This window comes from Carettochelys insculpta, chromosome 1 (genome assembly GCF_033958435.1).
Source record: "Carettochelys insculpta isolate YL-2023 chromosome 1, ASM3395843v1, whole genome shotgun sequence".
Taxonomy (NCBI): domain Eukaryota; kingdom Metazoa; phylum Chordata; order Testudines; family Carettochelyidae; genus Carettochelys; species Carettochelys insculpta.
In genome coordinates, this window is record NC_134137.1 from 19,080,126 (window position 1) to 19,101,848 (window position 21,723).

Genomic DNA, 21,723 nt, shown 5'->3' on the forward strand with positions numbered 1-21,723 from the left:
TGACTCCTACAGCCACTTAAATCAGAAGCAAAATGTCCAGCGACGCCTGTGTTGTTGCTGTGCGGTGCCCTCGGGCTCTTTGGAACAGAAAGATCTGGGTTCTTCACTCACCATTATTGCAAAGATTTCGCTTTGGATACATCTCGGGTCCTGTGCGATGGTTTCCCAAACTGGGGGTCAAGTGAAGAAATTGCGGGGGGGGGGGGTAAGTAAGGAAACCCCCCCATCACTCCTCCCACCCCAAGAAAGAGCCAGCCATTGCTTCTGGCTCTCAGCCCCTGCCATTTTACGTGGGTGATCCAGCGCAGCTGCTATAAAAAGCAGGCAGCCGGCGAAGCCCCACGTGAAGCTAGCTGCCTCCTGCAAAGGTGAGTGAGTGTGAGTTGTCAGAGGGTGAGGATGGGGCTCGATTGGGGGGTGCCTGGCTTGGGGGAGGGGGATGGAGATGGGGTAAAAGTGGGGGGCTGGTGGTGCCTGGCTTTTGGGGAGGGCAGAGCAGGGGCTCAGGCGGGCGGCTAGCAGGGCTCGTGGGCTAAGCCAGCTGGCCCCAGCATTGCAGGGCTTGGGCTGGCAGACGGACAGCTGCCCCACGGCTCAGGCGGGCAGCTGGAGTAGCTGGTTGGAGAGAGGTTGGCCCTGGCAGCATGGGGATTGGGCTCTGGCAGATGGGCAGCTGGCTGCAGCTCACAGGGCTCAGGCAGCTGGTAGACAGCTGGCCCTGGCAGTGCAGGGATCAGGTGGCCGGCGGGCAGTTGGCTGGCCCCAATGGCTGCTGGGCGGGTGGCTGGTCCCAGCAGCGCAGGGCTCAGGTGGCTGGCAGCAGGCGGGCAGCCGGCCCTGGCAGTGCGGGGCTCCGTCACCGCGGGCGGCTGGCTCTGGCAGCACAGGGCTTGGGCGGCTGGTGCAGGCAGCCCGGGCGGCTCGTGCAGGCACCCTAGCGGCTGGTACAGGGCTCAGGCACCCGCAAGGGACAAGAAAAATTATTTGTGCTTATTTTTAATTTTAAATAACATTTTATATCAAGTTTTTGTGTTTATTTTAAATTACAAATTGATTTTTTGTTATTGGGGGTTGCACAATCGTAAAGAGGCAGGGGGGTGTGAGGGTTTCTAAATATCAAAAGCGGGGCATGATGCCGAAAAGTTTGGGCACCACTGTCCTACACTGCTACCAGCTAATGGAGATTGTTACCTCATGACACAGAGGAAACCATCCACCTCTATCCAGCGGAGGGCAGTGGTAGCCAGTTCCTCACAGCATGTCTTTGGGAACAGTCCTGCTCTGGCCAAGATCCAGTCTCATTCATGACTGATGCTTTATTATGATAATTCGTCATTTAGACTAATAAATAGCATTTATACCATGCTATTCAGTAGCAGCTGTCAAACACTATGGGAGGTTGATATCATCATCTCCATTTTATCAATGGTGAAACTGAGGCACAGAGCAACAGTGACTTGTCCAAGGTCAGTGGCCCAGCTATGATTAGAACCCAGCCTGCAGAGTCAGTCCAGTGACCTGTCTTGTAGACTCCATTGCCTCTGGTATAATGTTGTTTATGGAGTTACTTTTAATAGGTGTCCTAAACTGGGTTTTCTCTGATTCTTAGGGCTGTAGCTGGAATCCATTTAGTATAGCTACTGGGGCTAGAAACTCCACTCTAAGGCTCAGTCTTACAGCTTATGAAGTGGGAACCCATTGTCTGGCATGAGGCTTCTGTTGGTAGATTTGCTGCCTGTTTCAGATTTTCGGGGTTGTACTGCAAGCCCTAGACCTGGCATTCAGGGGCTCCCTGGTCAATTTCAGGACCTGGAATCATTCGCCCAAGGTTATTAAATGTTGAGAGCTGAAATGTTCTTGCCTCTCCGGAGGGCTGTTCACACTGCCCAGTGTGTGTCCTGAGATCACCAATGCTATTACTACTAACAAGGCAGCCTGCTTGCCCAGCAGTCCTCAACACTACTCCTAAAGAAAGACCACAGACTCAATTTGATGGCAAAGGCACTCAGCCAATTTTATTGTCAATGACACACAGGCCTAGTTCCCTGACTCTACAGGCACACTAATACATGTGTGCTTCTTACAATGGACTCAGCTCAGTCAACAACAGGACTCAGCGCTGAACAGAGGGTTAAGGCCAGGTACCCCGACATTCATAGACTGCGACAGACGGGGACAAACAGCTTACGTACTACCCAAGTGTTTCATGACCGCTCTTTTTATTTCCCCTTGTTCCTGATCTCTTGGATAAAACATCCCTATATGCTGTTTTTGTCAAGCCATCAAATCTTGTATTAGATAGGGACCTAACTGTACTAGCTGGACTATAATTATGTCAATATCTAGTGCCTAATACCATAGCAACAACTTTATCAAGGTCATGCACTGGGGGGGTGAATTTGTACACATTTGCTTTAATATGTGGTCTGACCTGGCTGACTTCACAGCCTCTGGCTCAAGCCTCAGACTTTGTACTCCAGGCGCTGCCTCCTACATCTATTACAACACTTACAGCCTTACAGGGTACTCTTAGCACTGCTCTGTCCGGCGGTGAGTGGATGTGTTTTGCTGGGTGTTTTGAATCATCACTAGTTGTACTCCATATACCCGACCAGTGGGGTATGTTTGTTTTTTCGGGCTGCCCATTCTCAGATTAGCAGTTCAAGGCTGGTCTGCCTGAGCAAACAGCCCTACACGACTGGAGAGATTGTTAGTGTCGGTTTATTTGCAAACTCCTTGTGTGAGGAAAGTTGGTCTTGTGGCTGTTAACAGTGGGCTGGGATCAATTTTGGGTTCTCTGGGCAAGTAATTTAGTCTCTGTTTCTATTCCCCAGCTGTAACCATCTTTCCTGCCTCCCACACTTCGCTGGGTTTGCCTGTTTAGATTGTAAATTCTTGGGGCAGGGTGTGGCACGTAGTACCTGTCTCTGCAGCACAAAGCCAGTTGGGGCCTGCAGGTGCTCCCATAATACCAAGGCAAAAAAGCATCTTTCCACTGCCAGTGAATCCCTGATGGGAGTTTGCAGTCTTGACCTATGTGCTGGATCCCCTTCTGCTGTGATCCTGGTTTTATATGGTGTTTTGGGTTTCCCTCTTCTGTGTGTCCTGTAGAGACTGCCCTATGCTCCTGGGCGTGCTTTTCATACAGAGGAAGGGCTGCCAGGACCTCAAGAAGTCATGAACTCCAGTCCCTGGTGAGGAGACAAGACTAAGTAAACCTAGGGGTTCCCAACCTATGGGTTAGGACTCAAACATGGGTCGCCATTGGACTGTCTCAGGGTCTCCAGCTGGGCTCTTAAGGAGTTATTTGCAGCCACTTGGCTTCCAGTCTCTGCCCTGTGGTGTTGAAATGGAACTCAATTTAATTGGTTTAACAGCTGGCAGGAGGGATCCCCCCCACCCCAAAACCAATTAAACGGAATCCCATTTAAGCCTGCAGGGCAGGGAACTGCCCCTCTGCAAATGGGGGAAGGGGTAAGAGGGCTGGGGGAGCCGGGCAGAGGAGGCGGCCCAACGAAGGAGCAGCGGGGGTCAGCAGCGGCAGCTTGGAACTCCCCTGAGGTAGTGCGGGGTGGCTAAGACAGGTTTAAGCCTGTGGATGGGGGGCAGAAGGGGCTGAGAGCCAGTCATAGAATTATAGACTCACAGAATCCTAGGGCTGGAAGGGACCTTAGGAGGTCACTGAGTCCAGACCCCTGCCTAAAGCAGGATCACCCCAACTAAGTCACCCAGCCAGGACTATGTCAAGCTGGGACTAAAAAACCTCTAGGGATGGAGCACCCACCTCACTGCTGTGGGGTTCCCTGCCCCACCCGCACCTGGATCCTACAGCTGGTGCTGCCAGACAGGGCTAAGCGCCCCCACTGGGTTCAAGCTGCGGAGCTTTGGGGGTTCCTCCCACCCCAGCATGGGTTCCTGCTGCTGGCCAGATCTCCAGGCCCCAGCTGGCTCCCAGCTGCAGAGCTGCCAGGAGCCCTGCACCAGCCCGTTTATGGAAATCTTATGTGGGACAAGCAGCCCTGGCTCGGGATCCTGCGGGTGGGGCTGCCTGTCCCACATAAGTTTTCCAAAAATCTGGCAACCCTAGCTGAAAGGGGTTTAAACCTGAGGGGGTGCGGGGGCCGAGAGGGGTTTAATCTGTGGGGCAGGGGGCATTTTGGGGCTGAGATAGGGTGATCATCCATCTCGTATTAGGTAGGATGGTCTCATATTTGGGATGCAAAAAGGCATCCTGACTTATTTTTTAAAAAGGACGAATTGTCCTGTATTTAGGCCCTTGGGGGCTGGACTGGGGCAGGGAGCACCAACTTCCCTGCCGCTTCCCCGGAACTGGGGGCAGGGGGAGCACCAGCTTCCCGGGGCTTGGTGAAGCCGGGAGGAGCCCCCCACTGCATATCTCCCTGTACCATATTTAGGGCAGGGAGATATGGTCACCCTAAGCCGAGGAGAGTTAGAGCTGGGGGATGGGGGTGTTTTGGGGCTGAGAGGGGTTTAAGCTGAGCGTGAGGGGGTAAGTTTTCCCCAGGAAAGATCTTCCTCTGTCCCTCTTCCAATTTTGAATTACCTCAGGTCACAAGGTTTTCCTGAATTGTCAAAATGGGAACCGCTGACATCCCTGTTTGTCCCACTTCTGCTTAAAAACCTCTATTGATGGGCATTCCACAGCCTCCCTTGGAATCTCAGGGCGAACCTCAACTACCCTGAGAGTTAGAAAGTTTTTCCGAATATCTAAGCTAAAATTCGGGGACATGCAGAACTGACCACTGTCCTTTTCTGTGTCCCATAATGTATATGAAGACTTGTTACAACGTCCTCTGTCATCTTCTCTCCAGGTGAAAAGTGCCCAATTTCACTTTGACTTGTAAATCAGGGTTTCATTTTTGTTGCTTTCCCTAAATGTCTTTCCAATTTATCCACATCCTTTCTAAACGGTGATGCCTGGGAGGTCTCACCTGTGCAGAGCAGAACATAACTCCTGCTTCTTACGTGCCACACCCCTATTAATATACCTTAGTGCAGGGGTCAGCATCCTTTGCCAGGCAGAGAGCCAAAATTTGACCGTTGACTTCTACATACAGTCTAAGTGCCGGTGATACTTTTTAAAGTCACTGATAGTCCCACTGACAACAGTTTCATTAATAAATTAAGATGCAGAGTTTCACCATTTAGGTGGTGGTTAGTAGCATTAGCTGGGACTATTGGCACTAGGGAGACCCTTTCCCATGACTGTTCCCAGTAGAGAGTGGTAATCCGTGAGGGGGGGTGTAATTTGAGATGTCCCTCCCCAGTGCAGTAGAGGAGAGGCAGAGAAGAAAAAGTGTCAAAAACTGCACTGAGCCCCTGCACCAGCTACTAATACCTGCTGCTTCTGTGATAAGATCTGCAGCTCCAGAATTGGGCTGATCAGCCATCAACGGAGTCACAAATAGGATGACATGAAGACGTCCTGCTCGTCAGCGAGAGACCGCCCAGAGTGCATTGGCTGGTCTTTTGTCAACCCACAGACAGCATGGCTTGGAGCCCGTTTCCGGCTGCACTGGGGAGGAGGAGCGGATCTGAGCTCCCACCTGGCCTGCCAATGAAAAACGGCTCCGGTGTCACTCCTAGTGCCCTTGCTGGGGGCTGCTGTGCCCTGTCCTAGGATATTAACTAGTCTTTCAACTAAGTTCACATCGTGATGCTCCCCCCGCCCCCCCGTTAGCTGTGCTACCATCTCACCAGTTATTCCCCCTCCTGTAATGGTTCATCGTGATTGTTTCCCCTCCAGACAGCCGCACGTGTCACTTGCCGTCCCTGAATTGCCTCTTCCCGCCAAACCATTTAGAGCTGTGCTCCTCCCCCGCCACAGCTCTGTGGCCCCTTCCACGTGGGGGCCACTGGCAGAGTTTACACGTGCACTGCCCACTGCCTTACCCAAGACAGTAATGAACGCGGGACAGACCCTGTGGGATCCCACCACAGCCTCTGAGTCCAGTCCCCCCGGAGGGTCCCTGTGTCGCATTGAGCCGCCACGAGGGGCTGCAACACCCGACCCCCGGCAGAGCCAGCCAGGCCAGGCTCCCTCCCAGGGCAGAGCCAGCGCAGGCGCACGCCGCCTCCCCGCCCCTTGGCAGCTCCTCCCCGTGGAGGCCGGGCGGCGCTGCTCTGGGCGGGCGGTGCGCCGCGGCGAGAGAGCACAGGGAGCGTCTGGCCGCGGTGCTGCCGAAGGAGCCGCTCTCGGGGCGAGCCCAGCAGGTGGGTGAGAGGCGCCGCGCAGGGTGGCTGCAGGGCTGGGTACGGGCTGGGCTGGGCTGGGCCGGCCCGGGCCGTGCGCTGGGTGTGCGCTGCAGGGGGGAAGTGGCCCGGAGGGGGTGCAGCCAGGAGTGGAGCGGGAGCCAGTGGGTTTGCAGTGTGTGTGTGTGTGTGTGTGTGAGAGAGTGAAGGGGGGTAGCTGCCTGCCTGGGAGGGGATGTGGCTGCAGGGCAGTGTGTGTGTGTGTGTGTATAGAGGGACACTTGCCTGCCTGGGAGGGGATATGGCTGCCTTGGGCAGGGGTACCCCCCAAAGTGCCAGTGCTCCAGGCAGAGGATTAGGGGAATGCCCAGTCTGGTGCCTGCCTGGCCCCATGTGGGGAGGGGACCATTAGGGATCTGCTCTGTTGCTGGCTGTGGGGCCTCAGCTCTGCTCCCATGGGGTCCTCAGCATGCAGAGATCCTCTCAGCAGAGCCATGCCCTTCTGTGGGTGTCTGCTTCATGGCCCTGGGCATGGATCTCCCAGGTTCATTTGTGCCAATACAGATATGGGTACGAGTTTGGTATCTGCACAGGACTCTCTGCCTGTCAGGCTGCAGCAGCCCTGGGGAGGAGCAGAGGCTTTCTGCTGTCTCTCAGGGCTAGGGGAGGCCAGGACTAGGTTAGGGGCTTTGCTTGAACTCCCCTGGAAGCATGCAGGTCATTTCACTTTAGCTCTGAGCCATGAGACTTAGGGCAGAACAGGAGTGCTTGGAGTAAGGGGCATTGCCACTGTTTGCACTGTACAAAGGTTTCACCCACGTGCCTTGCTGCAGTCTGTCAGAGCATTTGCCACATTTAAACAACTCAACTACCTCCAGGCGGCATCAGCCAGGCACACCTAGTGTGTAGCGGGGCACCTGCCTGCCTGAGAGCAGACGTGGCTGCAGGGGAGAGAGAGAGAGAGTGTGTGTAGGGGGTACCTGCCTGCCTAGGAGGGCATGTGGCTGCAGGGGTGTGGGGGGGTGGTGCCTGCCTGCCTGCCTGCCTGGGAGGGGATGTGGCTGCAGGGGAGTGTGTGTGTGGGGTAAGTTAAGCACATGTTTAAGTGCATTGCAGAATAAGAGCTGGGGTGTTATGGGGACATCTATACAGCAAAAGCAGCACTGTGCATGGCAGGGAGTCCTACAGCACAGACATGTGGCGTCAGGCTGCAGCCCAGGCTCCAAAACCTTTCCTCTTTGCTCAGGTTTCTGGGCTGGAGCACTGCTAGTTTTAGCCAAGTGAGTTGACCCACTGCTGAGATTTGCTGCTGTGAGTTGTTTTTTTGCTGTGTAGGTGCCCCTGTCGCTAGTGGCACCTGCATTCTTGCCAGCAGTGGAGCAGTCATGCAGCTCCCAATGTGGGACGTTTTTGGCAAAAAAAAAAAAAAAAAAGCCCAGTGACGGATTAATATAAGGCTAAAGGGACAGTTGCACCAGAGTCCCCAGGCATGAGGGGCCCCAAAGCTCCATATCTCCATTCTGTATAAACAGTTTGTACTGGCACGAAAGAAATGTGTCACATTGTTCTTATTTTGAAGTTAATTTGTGTAATTTTGTTGTACGTCATGAGTAATAATAAGCATGAATAGATTTTAAAGCATAAATAGTAATATTTTAGTATGGGGAGGTCTTGTGACTGTGTTGTCCCAGGGCCCCAGCTGTTCTTAACCCACCCATGTAAAAGCCTGATATAGACACTCATCCAGAGATGGCTGCCTCTCCCATGCACTGCCCTGTTGGGGAATATTGGGTACCACCGCTGCTGCCTGCCCTGCCCGGGGTAAAAACTATGGTGTTTGGAGATAAGGAAATAGGAAGGAAGATCAGTGTCGATGGTATTGAACTAGAAAATGTAGAGATGTTCACGTGTCTGGGGAGCAACATAACGTATGATCTAGACTGTAAGAAGGAAATAGTAACTAGAATAGCGAAAGCAAGAGCGAGTTTGAAGGCGATGGATAAGATCTGGAAAAGCAAAGCAATTAGCTTAAGAATGAATCTGGGTGTCTTGAAAATGTGTGTATTCAGCAGCACGTTGTACGGCTGCGAGGCAGGTGATAACGAAAGATTGAAAAAGAAGAATATTGGCATTCGAAAGGAGTTATGATTCTGAGAATAGGATGGATGCAGAAGGTCACCAATGAGGAATTATATAGGAAGATACAGCCGAAAGAGAACTTGCTGGAGAAGGTTATAAAACGGAAGCTACAACTATTCAGGCATATTTGCAGAATGAATGACGAACGAAAAATCAAGACCCTGGTATTTGGCATAATGGCTGGCTCGAATAGGAGAGGCAGACCCCACAGAGAATGGGCAGATGATATAGTAGATTGTTGCAGAGGTAGTCTACAGAAACTAAGCCACTTTGCACTGGACAGGGAAAGAAGGAAGGAAATAGTGAGAGAGGCATCAGACACCAGCAGGCACTGACCCCACTGTTATTGACCATGGTGACTTAGGTGCTGAACACCCAGACCTCCAGCTGAAGTCAGTGGGAACTGCAGGTGCCTGACCCCTCTACAAGTCAGGCTCCTGGTAGTTAAAATGCCAGCAGCTGCTGCAAGACCCAACTGCACCCTGCCGTTGCTAGTGAGCTGAGCCAGAAGGAAACTTGTAGCAGAGGAAGCCTCCTCTAGACTTCTCCCACTGCTTGCTCTGGTGGCGATCTCTCTCTCTCTCTCTCACGCGTGCATGCACACTCACTCTCTCTCTCTCTCTCTCGCGCACACACACACGCACGCACTTCCTTTACCTGTTGTGCATGGCCTAGAGGCATGTGTGTGACTTGCCGGTTTGGCCCTCTGATTAATGGAAGTGGAGTTGTATTTGCTCCTCAGTGTTCTGAGCCTTGGCAGGAAGGGAAGCAGGATGTTGGGATGAATAATCAGACATGAAACAGGCCAAAGCAGGGCACTGTGCAGGATAATTCCTATTAAATTCTCAGGCTGTTTTTCTTGCTGCGTCCCTCTGGCTGGAGCAGCAGGCAGGACAGAAACAGTGCCGTGCTGAAGCCTTTCGTCTGGATGCCTAACCGCTCTGAAAGGGTGCATGTTCCTGAGGAAGGGTGAGTTTGTGTGCAGGCCATATGGCTGAGCTGGTGCTCTCTCTGGTAGGTAGTACCAGCAGACTGATTGGGTTGTTGTGTAACCAGTAGTGATTTCAGGAGGAGCTGGTGCTCCTTAGCAGAGCAGTCTTCCTTGTGGCTGACTGGGCTTGAGTCAGCACAAGGCAGCCTCTCTCTAGCCAGCAGCTTACTCCCTCTGAAACCAGGTGCACAGATGATGCTCCCTTCTGTGAGTGCAGGGCTAGAGCCTGGCAGTCATAATGGAAGGTCAGGTGTGTGTGTTGTGTCCTGCTGTGTGGCAGAGCCACAGAGAAAGGCCACCGGCTGCTGTTCACAGCAAATGTAGTTAGTCCTTCTGCTTCAGTTGTAGAAATATGTGTTTTGAAGCTGAAGACCAGGGTTTGATTCCTGCTAAGGGCCCCTCCAACCAGTGAGATTATTACTCTCCGCACCTTGTAGGATTTTTCCATGGAAGGGGTGTGCTTGATGTGCTTTGTAGCTCTCACCTGAAATAAAGGAGAATCTCCATTAGCTGTCAGCAGTATAGGGTCTGTGACACAAGGTTGAGCAGTTATAAAGATATGATGTAGAGAGCAGACGTATGTATGTGCATGTTTGCATACCCAAAGGTGTGTTACATGGGTGCTCTCTAGCTATGCACATGTTACATTTGCGCTGCTTGTTTGCATGATGTCTAGGGTAATAGTTATTCTTACATGCATACACTGGATGATTTTTGAAATTTGTGCTGTTGGTCCAGCCTGCTCCTCTCTGGGAGAGGTGAAGCTGAAGATACAGGGCTGGGTTGTTCTTAAGTAACTCTTACTTGTCTGGTTGTTGAGGCCATTTGAGTAACTTGGGTGAGGAAGTGAAAATTCCCACAGACCAATCAGCAGGCTGCTACGCTGCCTTTGTTTATATTTGTATTGCAATAGCAACTAGAAGCCCTGGGCCTGGACTGCATTGTGCTAGCAATAGCCTCCCCACCCCATTTCCCCAGCTTTTCTCCTGAATATGGAGTCCCTGAACTGCCCGGCTATCCAAAGTACTTATATGGCTTCCGTTACTGCTGGATACAAGTTCCCCACAATATTTTAATGCATCCATTCTCCCCAAACCTGTCTGAGGTTATGAAAGTGCTGTTAGATGGGGAGTTGTGGCAAAAACAGGCTAGGTGATGTGCCCAAGGTCACAGGGAGTTCGTGGAAGAGCAGGGAGTCAACCCTGATCTCCCATGTTCCTGCTGCTGGTCCTATGTTCCTGCCTGTACCTGCATGAAGCAATCTAGGAGGAGACCCCATATGTCTGTAAAGGGAACGAAAGTCACATTTTTCTGAGCGTAAAGGTCAGCATGTCCTGTTAAGGGAAGGGAGAGCTTTCTGCTCAAGGCATAGAGCATTGAGGTTGCAGTGGGGAAATACAATTTCACTTCTAACATCCTGTGGATGTGCAAACACCTTGGCTGCCATACGGATGGCTTTGATTTTACCTTTTGTAAAACAGCAAAAAAACACCTAGACTAGACCATCAAAAGCAAAACCTCCCCTCATTAAGAGGCTGATCGATAGATTCCCAGGCATTAGGTCAGGCCCTACAAGAATGTTCAGCTCCTCCTTCCCAGACTCTTGAGTGCAACCTTAACTTACACCAGTGGCCAGAGTTAGTTACCATTACAGTCTCTGATCACATGCTCACGCTGCTTGCTGGGCTGTTAGAAGACATTTAGAGGTGAGTTACTGCTAAGTAACAGCACAGAACGCAGAGAGCCAGGACTGGTGGCTGGAAACAAACTTTTTGGGACCACGGGAAATGTGCCACACCCAGGAAAAGTGGTTGTCTGGCTAACTAAAATCATACTGGATTATGGAGTTGGCCGGAGGAGAGACTTCCAAATTGGAGAGGTTCAACCTGCATATGCGTTTTCTCAGCCCCAGAACAGAAGCCCCACAAGACTGAGTCTGCTGACCTGTCTCAGCCTCACATTTTCCTGTGTAGACACAGCCTCAGTGGCCTGGGGAGTGCATGGATGCAGCAGTGGGACTCAGGCATCTCTCACTGGTTAGAGACTATGGGCCCGGCTTGCACCAGCAGGGCACGGGTGCTGCTCTGTTAAGTTCCTCGCGGCTACCTTGATTTGCACTTGATGAGGCTGTGTGTGCCCAGTCCGTCCCTCCCTTCCTCCTGCAGCCAAGTTAGCCCTTTCCTGCCCTTCATCTTCTGATTCATCTCGTTGCTATGTGTGTAGCTGGGACCATTGACCCTGTGCGAAATCTAACACAAACCTCAGCTGGAACAGAGTCACTGAGTTAAACAATAAGCCTGATTCTCCAGCCTCAGGATATGGGTGACTCCCATGAAGTACAATGGAAAGGGGAATTATTACGCTCATGCTTCTCATCTTGCCATTTCCTCCCCTCTCACACCTTTTCTTTTCTCTTTCAGGAGGGTTTTTCTTCCACCTGCCCCCATAAGAAAGATTTTCTCTATTGGGAAGAGACTGTTCTGTGTCTTTGCCTGATCCTTTCCCAGCCCTGCTCCTCACAATGCAGATTGACACTTGCATTCTAGTTTTTATTTAACTGCTGCTGTTAAGAAAATCGCGGTACTTGTCTTGGGACTGCTGAGGCTGGTGAGCCTGTGCCCTTAGGGCTAGGGACTCAGCCAGCCAAGATACCTTTGCCAGGCTTAGTCATCCTGACCATAGGCGTGATTGGGGCATGGGACCTGTTTGTTGACCTGACCCAACTTGGTTATCTTCAGTGGAAATCAGACTGGGCCCTTGCTCGACTCTGGAGCAAGCATGATGTGTATATTTTACTGTATAGATGGTTCGTTATAACAACTAGAAGCCCTGCTGCAGCTCCGAGGCTTGCAAGCAGAAATTGGGCTGGAAGAAAGTTGTAGACAGAAACTTGTTGTAACACGCATCCAAATGGACTGGGGGAGGGGCTCCGTTGGGGGCTGGGCTAGGCCCCATGCTGGCTGGGGGAGGGGCTGGGGTTGGCACAGTACGGGGGGAGGTGGTTCTGTTGGAGGGGGCTGAGCCAGGCTCTGTGCTGGGTTGGGGAGGGGCTGGCATGGGGCTGCAGGGGTGAGCTCTGTCATGGGGCTGGGTCAGGCCCCATGCTGGCTGTGGGAGAGTGGCTGGTACAGTGTGTGTGTAGGGGTCCATTAGCAGGCTGGGCTGGACCCGGTGCAGGATGGGGGAGGGGCTGGGGCCAGCACAGTGCTGGGGTGGGGGGACATGGTAGAACCTTGCCTGGGCAGACGGAGAGACACAGCAAAAATAACATATATGGTACACTGGCTTTTTTTTTTTTTTCCCCTCGAAAGCATCATGCAATGGCAAGTCTTTTCCTATCCAGATACGCCCAGAGGTGGTGAATTTTTATTACTTGGATTATTTACTATCCCACCATATAATTATATCCTGCTTCTTCTAATCATTCCACGCGGTGTAACTCGACACCTATTTCTTTGCAAAGGGCAGGCCTGCATTATGGGGGAAGGTTGAATGGAGGGGTGCAATTTCAGCTATGTTAATTACATGGCTAGAGTCTGCGTACCTTAATTCAGGCTTCTGCACTGTCTCCACTAAGGGAGGTTGATGGGAACTTACGCTCCTGTCAACTTCCCTTACAGATAGTGGGGGCAGGAGTTCCACGGTCAATGGGGCTGCCCTGTAAATTCAGTTTAGTTTGTCAAATCGAACTCTGGAAGATGGACTACGGCAGGGTCGACCTTTTGTGGATTACAGCTGTATCCTAAGCCTCCTGATGCTCTGGTCCAGTATTTGATTAACCAGGCCAGGAGACAACATTGATTTCCTTCTCCTTTGTGGGGTCCAGGGAGAGATCCAGGCATTTGTGGTCTCCAGCTGATGAACAGAGCAAGGGGTTTCCTTTTGTTACTTGAGAGGCCCATGTAGATTGTAGCTGCCTGGATTCCCAGAAGAAAGATTACCTTCAGATGTGTGCATCAGTCGCTGCAGGGCGAATAAACATTGCAGAGTTGTTGTTCCCAAGCCACATGCTATAAACCCAAGACATTTAGAGGTTCACTCAAGAGCAATCCAGCCATTCTCAGGCACACACCAGTAAGGACCTGAAAACCTTAACAACTGCCCTGTTGGAGGCAGTACGGCGTAGTGGATGGAGCACTGGACTGGGACACAGGAGAGCTGGGTGCTAGTCCCAGCTCTGCGAATGGCTCACTGGGTGATCTGAGTTGAGTCACTTGACCACCTACTGCCTCAATTTCTCCATCTGTACAATAGGGATAATGATGTACACCGTCTTTGTTGCACTGAGACCAATGGACAGAAAGCACTGCAGAAGAGCTAGCAGTATCATAACAATGTAATGCAATGACAGCCGACTGTGATTAAGACACCCTAATATGTGGCTTTGTCTCAGCTGTTGAGTCAGGTGCATGCTCCAGGCAGGGGTCTGCACCCAAATTAGTGAGAGGAGCCATTGTCTTTTTCAAATTTGATTACAAAGTCAGTACCTCAAGAGCCGCAATGCATGTGAATATGAGACAGCACTTCCTAAACAATGCCACACTGTACTTTTTGTAACCCCTAGTTTAAGACCAGTGTGCACACAATGATTTGTACCAGTAAGACGGTTTAAGTTACTTTCACTCCTGGACTGGAGTGCAAAGGAGGACAAGGAAAATTCTGCCCCCGGGGACATGCTCTTAAGCTGGAAAGAGCAATGTTCGCATTAACTCCCCCTGCTGAGGAGGAGGAACCAGGCAGCAAGTTCTCTCCAGGTGGCGTTCAATGTGCCACCTGTTCTGCCAGCTGGAGCCGAAGTGCCGGCCCCACTTGGCGTCCCAGGAACGGACGCTGCTGCTGGTTCGAGGTAGCTCCAGTTCCTACAATCCCAGGAGCAGCGACACTCAGACGCAGCAGCTGCTCAGCATAAAACCCAGCACCAGCTCCCTGCCGGCCCGTCAGGCAGCAGCCAGTGTGCCCTGCCTCCTCCCTGCCTGCGGAGTTGGGGGGCGTTTGTTGCCAGTGACAGAGGCAGGAAGAGGGACCGATTCCTCCTTCCTCCCCCCACACCTGTTCCACCTTCTCCCCCACGCTGGGTCTCCAGACCCGCTGAGCTGCACCGGGTGCAGGGAGGGAGCTCGGCCAACATGGAAGATGCAGGTGGATGCAGGAGGGAGGACGTAGAATGGCCCCCTCAAGTTCCGCTCTCTCCTGTGTCTCTGATGGAATCATTGCAGCTCCGGACGCTGCCGCCGCTGACTCCTCTGCAGCTCCCTGCCCTGTCACGGCTGTAATAATAGAACTACATTCAGTTGGTTTAGCGGCCGGACCCCCCCCCCCCCTTTAAACCAACGGAGTGACTCCTCAAACAGCCGCAGGCTGCTGGCCCCAGCCCCAGTTGGAGACAAGGTGCTTTAGTTCTCCTCTAGGGTGACTATGTGGGGTCAGCCCCCTGCAGGGGTATAAAGCCACCCTGTCTCCTTACCCCATTGGTCTCCATGTGGTTCCACCTGGAGGTGGCTTCCGGGCGTTAGCTACCGCCGGTAAAGCATGCACCTTCCTGAGCAGTGATAACGAGGCCTTCGTGGCCCCACATTAATCGCTTCTTAAGGGTCCAGTCAGAGGGCTGGATGCAGGACACAGCAGGCTCTGTTACCCATATCCTTTGGCCTTCCTTCTCTCGGCTGCTTGAAAGCTTTTTTCTGCTGCTCTGTCCCCTGCCCTCTCGCTTGTAGGGCTGAGAGGAACGCTTAAAAATCACCCTCCACAGCCTTCAACAGCAGCTTCTTGCCCCAAGAAATCCTCTGGCGGCCACGCCCTGCGTAGGGGGGCCTTGTCAGGTGAGCTCAGCATTGTCTCGCTGTGCAGAGCTGGTTTTACCAGTCTTCTAGGGCCTTGTGAACAGTCCTCCAGGGGCTGCCCAGCTGGCTAAGAACACAGCCAGTGAGCAATTAAGGGCTGCATCCTGTAGTTCTTACGCAAGGATAATTCCCGTCAAAGCAAGTACGAGGCTTGCACAGGAGAAGGCTGCAAGATGGAGAGAGACCTTATGCAAGAATGCGGAGTGCCCAGGTGCCTTGCACCTGTAGCTGGTGCCTAGTGCGAGCCCTGGGGCGGCTATGGAGTTGCTACACTCATGACGTCCTAGGTTCTTGGTGATGTCTCACACCCAGGTGCTGTTACTGCAGTTACAATAGCACTGGGGCTGTGTGTTTGGGTCGTGGGGGAGTGAACAAAATGAGTGGCCATGTGAGAGGTTGTTGCAATCAAAAACAAGCTTCTCCACTGCCTGGGGAAGTGAAATTCTTCCACCTGTCATGGGGAAGTCTCAGGGGATCCTTGTGACTCCCTTGGCTTCTGCAGGGCCTGAGGCACGCGGGGTGCAGACAGACATTGTCATCCTTTCTGGGCCCAGGGGGCCCCCTCATGGAGAGAAGGTACATTTTTGGCAGCAGCTGCTGAGGTTACTTGGAAGGCTTTGTTAAAAGCGGGTCTCCACTTGAATTCACTTTACCTTAGGGCCAGTGCCAGTCCTCAGATCCTCCTCCAGGCACCCCTTCTAGCAGGGCACCAGGGGGCAGGGGTGATGGAGGGGGTTGCTGGCATGTCCCTGTGGCCCAGGGCAGGTATGCAGAGCTGTCCCATCCATAGGTAGCTGCCCCAAGCCCCATGCTTTGGGGGGGCCCCATGTCAGCCGCCCCACCCGTCCCATGGACAAGACAGTCCCCCATACTCAGTCTTAGGGGCCCTGGGTGGGCTGGGGCCAGCAGCAGGGGTTGTTCCCCCCCCCCCCCCCACACTCACGGTGGTGGCAGGAGCTGTGGGGAAGCACAATAAAGCAGGTGCTTCTGCTCTGCCATCTCCCAGCCCAGCCCGGTGCAGAGGCTGGTGTGTCACTCCACTTCCCTGTAGCTCCCACCGCTGCAGGGAGTGAGTGTGTGGGGAGCAGCCCTGGCTGCTGCCCCGTTCCAGGCCCTGCGGTGATCCCCGAGAGAGGGCTTCAGGGAAAGGGTGCGATGGGCAGAGCAGGGGGAAGCAGGGGCTGGGCTTAGGGGAAAGGGCCGGACACCGCCCCCAGAGCTGCAGGAACTTAGGTGCTACCAGCCACATCGTGGAACTGCTCAGCCTGCAGGTGGCTGTAGGCCAAGAGTTGAAGAGCTGGGGTTTAAAAGAGCTGTAGCGGGGCTTCTCCACTCCCCAGACAAGGGGAAGGTAGCAGCAGTCCCCAGCTGCAGTCTGTTAGGCCTGTCAGCAAGGGGCCTTGCGCCGTCTGTGTTACAGGAGCAGCAGGGGCGCCTGGGGGAGATCAGGCCCCATGGTTCTAGGTGGGGTAAGTGCACATAGAGGCAGACCCTGGAGAGGTCAAGGTGGGAACACACAGGAACTGTTGTCTTCTCTCTCCAGCTGGGGAGTAGAGGGTATGTCTGTGGTGAGGTATGGTGCACAGCTGCCCCGAATCAGCTGACTGAGGCTTGTGGGGCTCCAGCTGGGGGGCTGTTACATTTCAGTGTACTTGTTCGGCTCAGGCTTGGGGGCCCTGCAGAGGAGGGACCAAGGCAGGAGCCTGTATGTATGCGCTGAGGTTTTATATCCCTACCAGCCTCAGTCAGCTGACTAGGGCCGCCTGGGCTCCTTAGCTCTAGTGCAGCCATCCCCTGGGACTCTGAGGGCTTGTGTGAATGCAGCCTTGTTAGTAGCTGGCCGAGGCATCTGTCTGTGTGGATCATAATGCTGTGCACTTACATCTACTCTGCTTGGAAATAGGGGTGGACCACAAGGGAAGCTCTTGTGCAGAGTGGCAGGGTTCACACAAAGGCTTAGTGTGCAACAGGCCCCATGCAAGGCACTTACGCCTCAGCTCACATGGGTCTGTCTCCTGTACTGTACGCCCGGGTCTGCAGAATCACACCTGTATGCTTGTGTTCCCAAACACAGGTCTGAGCTTCTGTACTGCCTTGTCAATCTGGCTTTGCAATTTCTGAGCCAGGGTCTTACAGCCATGCTAACGAGTCCACAATGCTTTGCGCAAACCTTCTGACTCCAGGCTGTGGTGTGAGCTGTGTCCACACTGCAAAATAACGGCTTGGACCCGAGTCACAGTGGGACATGGGCACCGATTCCCCCCAACATTAGCAGAGGCTTTAGACTCCGATCCTGAATGTTTGCTGTCCTGGGTCAAGCTAATTTGTGTGTGGATGGAAAAGGGTCTTGGGCTGAAATCTGAGTGAGAGCAGAGGCCTGAAGTGCAGTGTGGACATCATCTAAGTGACTTTCCCAGGGTCACACAGGGACATCGGTGGCAGAGCCGGACATTGAATCCAGGTGTCTTGAATCAAGTCCAGTGTCTGAACTACAAGACCCTCTCTCCTAGGGATTGTTCTGGGAGGAACTCCTAACCCCTAGGAAGTTGTTCAGCAATTCAGACTGACCCAGAATCCTTGGTCTAAACAAATTCCCCAGCTCCAGGACAGGTGGATCCCAAGTTTGTAGCTCACGTCTGTCTCTGCTTTTGTTGTTTGTATGTTACTGTTGGTCTTCACTGATTCTGCAAGGAGTCCAGCTGGTTTCACTAGTAAATTGCTGTAGATTATCAGAAGTCTTTGAAATATGATGAGTTAAGCCCTCCTCCCCTCAGAGAAATCCTTTTCCTCCTCTGGCCTATGCAGAGAGCTGCTGCTTATCCAAACATGGATAAGATGACTGGGGAGTCCTGGAGAAATCTTTTTAACACCACCTGTGAAGTGTATTTACCGTGGCAGGAGTTAGGATGCTAAATGGAGAGGCTCTGAGTTACTACAGAGAAGTTTTTCCTGAGGGTCTAACTGTTTCATCCAGCCAACATCTTCAGACTCTAACTGATCACCATTTTTGGGGTCTGGGATGAATTTTCCCCCAGGTCAGATTAGCAGAGACCCTGGGTGTGTTTCACCTTCCTCTGCAGCATGGGGCATGAGTGAGTTGTCCATGGTATAGTTGAGAAAGTTTGTGTGTCTGTATGTCCATCTGTCTTCATGCATTCAAGAACTCCTCCTAAATGGTAAGAGCTGGGATCATCAAATTTGACTTGCAGCTTCCTCTTATCAAAACTTAAAGGAAGGTCAGGGTTTGATGGAACCAGGGCAATGGGATGTGTATGGAACGAAATGGAAAAGGAGCAGAGAGAGAGCCATGCAAATCTATATACTATCAAAACAAAAAAGCAGTCCAGTAGCACCTTAAAGACTAACAAAATAGTTTATTAGGTGATGAGATTTTGTGGGACAGACCCACTTCTTCAGACCATAGCCATACCAGAACAGACTCAATATTTAAGGCACAGAAAACCAAAAAGAGTAATCAAGGTTGACAACTCAGAAAAATTATTATCAAGGTGAGCAAATCAGAGAGCAGAGGGGCAGAAGCGGGTGGGGTAGTCAAGAATTAGCTAAAGCAAAGTATGTAAAAGAGCCCCTATAATGAGCTAGAAAATTGCCATCCTGGTTCAAACCGCATTAATGTGTCGAATTTAGGTAAAAGAGCTCATCAGCCTCTTTCCAAATGACTGTGAAAGTTCCTTTTCAGTAAAACCTCACCTTGATAATTTTTCTGATTTGTCAACCTTGATCACTCTTTTTGGTTCTCTCTGCCTTAAATATTGAGTCTGTTCTGGTATGGCTGTGATCTGAAGAAGCGGGTTTGTCCCATGAAAGCTCATAAATTATTAAAAGCTATTAAATTATTTTGTTAGTCTTTAAAGTGCTACTGGACTGCTTTTTTGTTTTAATGGAAAAGGAAGCGCCTGGGAGTGGGGAGCCTTAAACTCCAGAATGACAGCAGAGGGGCAGTAAGCAAGCACACAACCCCAGCAGCCCTGGTGAGCTGCACAGCAGACACCAGCTGAGCTGTGCGGCCCCAGCAGCCCTGGGCCGGCCCAGTGGAGCAATGCCAGGAGCTGGGCCATGCCCTTAACCCCTCCCAACCCCAGACCCCTGTGCTGACGGATCCCAGCCATGCCGGGTGAATCTTCAAATACTAAATGAATTAAGGGTTTGCTCTCACTTGAAGTCTTTAAATCATTATTTGTGGACTTGAGTAACTGAGTCAGAGCTTAAGGGTCTATCATGGGCATGGGTGGGTGAGGCTCTGGGCCTGTCACCTGCAGGAAATCAGATGAAACTGTTGCAGTGCTGCTTCCTGGCCTCAAAGCTCAGAAGAAGCCACCTGTCTCCTGAGCCACTGTTGGAGGCCTGGTTCTCTCTCTAGTTATATGTGGGAGAAGGAGGAGCTGGGCAGGGCTGTGGGAGGTGCCAAACACATCAGGCCCGCCGGGGTTGCTGCTGTGTGGTTGAAGTCTCTGCACGTGGCATTACCTGGGCTAACAGAGGAGGTTAGTAACGGGACAGTGGTAGGTCGGTGATTGCCCCAGAGCTGCCATAAAGAGAACGTCTGTCACTTGATGGGACAGTGAAAGGGAAGAGAATGCCAGCACCCTGTCATGAGGTAAGGCTCAGGATGGGTGCGCTTGGCAGCCACCCAAGCCCAGGCATGCTGAGGGATAACACGAAGGAGAAGCCTCAGCCAGCGCTCCCAGGCAAGGGCCTCACCACGCTGCAGCCTGGCCAGGGGCAAGGCATCGTGCCATGCCCGTTAATCCTAGGGGAGAGAGAGAGGGCATGTGGCACACTCACATGGGCAGTGTGTGGCACCTCTCCTGTGGGACTGCGTAAAATGTGCCACCTGGGGGCAGGGACCAGTGTGCTCCGTACCCAAACAACACATCACCACGCACAGTAGGTCCTTTTGCTGTCAATGCTGCCCCAGCCACCAGCAAGGGTGTGCACCTGGTGTGTCTCAGGCAGCTGGCAGGCTGAGTGTGGCACACCTCCTGTGTCCTGTCACTGCACTGAGAGCTCCCCCACAGCCCTCCTGGCCAGTCACGGTGGCAGTCACACACAGTTCCTCATGGCCGGGGACCAACTGCAGGTGTGACAGGCCCTGATCCTCAGAGATTCTCCTGTGCTCGTTACATTCTCCCTCCACCTTGGTGGGGGCAGCCAAAGGCAGATGTGTGGGTCCTTAACAGTGAACAGCAGGGCCTCTGTGCCAGGGTGTGAGCTCTGGAGTGCACAGAGGGCAGAAAGGAGGCGCCATTGCTTCAGATCTGAAATTGTTGCAACATGGGCTGAGGCAACGAATGTACAGGCTGAATTTCTCTCATCCGGCACCCTGGGGACCTGACTAGTGCCAAACAAGGGGATTTGCCAGTCTAAGGGAGGTCAGTATTGTCTAGCAGCATTACCAACACTGCGACTGCTTACTGGGCTCTTAGAAGATATTTAGGGGTAGATTACAGCTAAATAACAGCACAGAACACGGAGAGCAAGGACTGATGGGTGTAAACAAACTTTATGGGGCCCCAGGAAGCTTGGCCACACCCATGAGAAGTGGTCATCTGTCCAGCTAAAATCATGCTGGAGAATGGATGCTGCTGGACCAGAGTGTGCTGGACTGTAGGGGTTCAATCTGTAGTAGGCCCAGGCTGAGAGTCTGACTTAAGGAAGGTTTTACTTTAGAGTTATATGAGTATGAACCATCCTCAAACCCTGGGGCCTGGTCTGACCTGCATGTGGACTTCGTGACTTGTCTACAAGGGTGGAGCTACTATTCTGAATGCAGGTATCCTCTCACTCTGCGATCTCCTGAACTGAAGGTGACCTGGGCACCTCCCTGGGTCTATAGTGCTTCATAGTGTAAACAATGGGGGAAAGTCCTTGGCCATGCCACACCTGTGGGTGAGGAGGAAAACACGAATGCAAATCAAGATAGACTAAGCGCATAGCGTCATGGTTATTAAGCAAATATAGGTATCTGAGAACTCTGACCTAGGGGGGTGCACCCATTGTAGGTATGCCAGGACTGTGTTGACATTGGGCAATGAATCACCAATGAGAGTTGAACTGGGCAGATGCTTCCTGATGAGCCTGAGAGGTTGGTCTTCTTTCTCTCTGTTTACGTTTGCACAGAGGATGAAATCTCCCTCTAGCCCTTGGAGTTGCAAGGAAATGTTCCACATGTGACCTGAGGCAGGGCTGTCTTCCTGAGTCTGCAGACAGCCCAGAACTTTCTTGTGTTAGGAAATATCATGGCATGGTATGTGTCAAATGCTGTCAGTTGTGGTGGCCATTAACATTTCCTATCAACTCTTCAGTATTGTGATCACAAAGCAGTGACCTGAGATGTCGTTGGCACCGAGACAGTATCATGCACGTTTATAGCTCTATGAATGATTGTGACAGTAATGGGGCCAACGGCAATTGGAGGTGCACTGGGGGGGGTGTAGGCAGGCGCTATAGTTTATCTATGCGGGGAATTCTCTCAAACAGCGAAAACTGATTTATCTGAACTTCAGAGCTTTCTGTCCT

At 52.3% G+C, this 21,723-nt stretch overlaps 1 protein-coding gene across 1 annotated transcript in view; it reads left to right on the forward strand.

The window, feature by feature from the left end:
• The first annotated feature begins 6,191 nt into the window (after positions 1–6,191).
• CAPN5 (calpain 5) overlaps positions 6,192–21,723 on the forward strand; it is a 115,556-nt gene continuing 100,024 nt past the window's right edge. The window contains exon 1 of the mRNA XM_074981180.1: positions 6,192–6,234. The gene's annotated coding sequence lies outside the window, so the exon portion shown is untranslated. The remainder of the gene's footprint in view (positions 6,235–21,723) is intronic.